The following is a 2,038-nucleotide window of genomic DNA, read 5'->3' as shown; positions in this document are numbered from 1 at the left end:
TTTCGTCGAATTTCGAGAGCGTATAGCACATTGTGGAGGAAAAGAGTGCGGCCACCCCGCAAGTCCAGCTTGTAGGTACCAAGTCCTAGTACCTCCACGCTAGCTCCATTCCCCACCTTGATATCACAGCTCCCAGTTGGAATCCAGCAATACTCCACAAATTTGACTCTATCTCGCGCTATGTGCTCGGTCGCTCCTGAATCAACAGTCCACAAAGGATAGGAGTCAGCACCATCACATGGCTAGTTACAAAAACAATGTGAGAAAAGTCAGAGTGTACCTTCTTCGGCTTAGTGCAGTCACGAGCAAAGTGGCCAATCTGTTCGCAGTTGAAGCACTCTAATTTTGACTTGTTTTTCCCGTGCTTGCTCCTCTTGGTGCGCTGATAAGTTCCTGACACTTTTTTAATATGTCCAGCAGCTACTCCATTCTTGGACTTCTTGCACTTAGGCCTTGATGCCTTGCGCGAACTAGCATTAGCCACATAGGCAGTATGATTGGGCTTAGCAGCCTCTAGGCGCTCAGCCTTCAAGTGATGAGAGACATCATCAAAGTCTTTGATATTCTGGCTCATATTCTCCCAAGAATTCGGTAGTGATCTTATCACTGCCTGTACTTGCTGTTCATCTGTCAGGTTGTTTCCTGCCGACCTAAGTTCATGGATCATAGTTAACATAGCCCTAAGATGCTGCTTCATCGTATGGTCAGAGTGCATCTCATAGGAGTCGAACCTCATGGTTAATCCACACAACCTAGTGGCTGAAGTTCCACCAAACTTCAACTTCAAAGCCTCCCACATGCTTTGGGCAGTGTCATAGACCTTGAACTCACACATTAGATCATTGTGCATGCTGCTTAACATAATTATGCGTGCGCACCGATTTTTCTTAGCCCATTAGGTATAGGCTTATTAATCTATCTTGTGCTGTTCTGAGTTCCCTTCCTCGGGCATAGTAAGGGTGTGAGATAAGGCCTCTAAGACCTCTTGCTCATTTAAGACATATTGGATCTTGTGATGCCATATGTCATAGTTTTCCCCATCTAATTTATCCCATTTGTTTAAGTCGACAACAATATTCTTGGATGCCATTTCACTACAATACACAAAGAAGGGATATTACTCACACACCTAAAAAATCTGTCGTGTCCTTTCAAGTTAGAAAAAGAATAATTTAGATATGTCGCAAGATCGAAAAATCGCTAAACTTCAAATTCATCTCTTGCACCACAATATCCAATTATTAGATTTCTAGCTCAATTCTCGAGCAAATTTAAAAAAAAAAAAAATATAGGAGAATTTATCATCATAAATCTCAACCATACTCCCACTATCTTAAGTAGTCATCTAGGCCTAGTCACATGTAAAGACATAACCTACTAAAACTGCAATAACCTTTTGGGCCAGTCTACAAGGACAGCTACCCAGACCATAGCAACCTGTTGGGCCAGTCTACAAAGACAGCCAGATTACAGTAACCTGTTGGGCCAGTCTACAAAGATGGTTCATATGAGACCATTACAGTCTATTTTTCTTGTTCCATCAGTGCATTTATAGTTCTTACTGGGGCCACTGTAGTCTTTTTGGCTATGCAGTGCATTTACAGTTCTTACTGGGGTCACCATGGTCTTTTGGCTATACAATGCATTTACAGTTCTTACTAGGGTCACTGCAATTCTTTCAGCCTATCATGCACACTGAAAATTCTAACTAAGACTATTTAGTGGGATTTTCTATTTTATCACTAAAAGAAATAAAGACTAATGTCTAAACATTCATAGATGATAAAATAATCATATTTCCACATGTTCAATACACACATACATGTTATCACATTTAATTCTAAAAAAAAAAATTAAATAAAAGATCACATGTATTACGACATTATGGAAAAAAATAGCCTGAAAATAAACAAATATTCACATGTTATCACATTTAATCTATAACACCAAATAAAAGATCACATGTAATATAACAATATATCTAAGCATATATTAAATCATGCCAAAAAGAAATTGTTTTTTAATTATATTGTTATTA

The sequence above is a fragment of the Carya illinoinensis genome, chromosome 12 (assembly GCF_018687715.1).
Source record: "Carya illinoinensis cultivar Pawnee chromosome 12, C.illinoinensisPawnee_v1, whole genome shotgun sequence".
Classification (NCBI taxonomy): Eukaryota; Viridiplantae; Streptophyta; class Magnoliopsida; order Fagales; family Juglandaceae; genus Carya; species Carya illinoinensis.
This window is presented reverse-complemented; position numbering follows the sequence as displayed.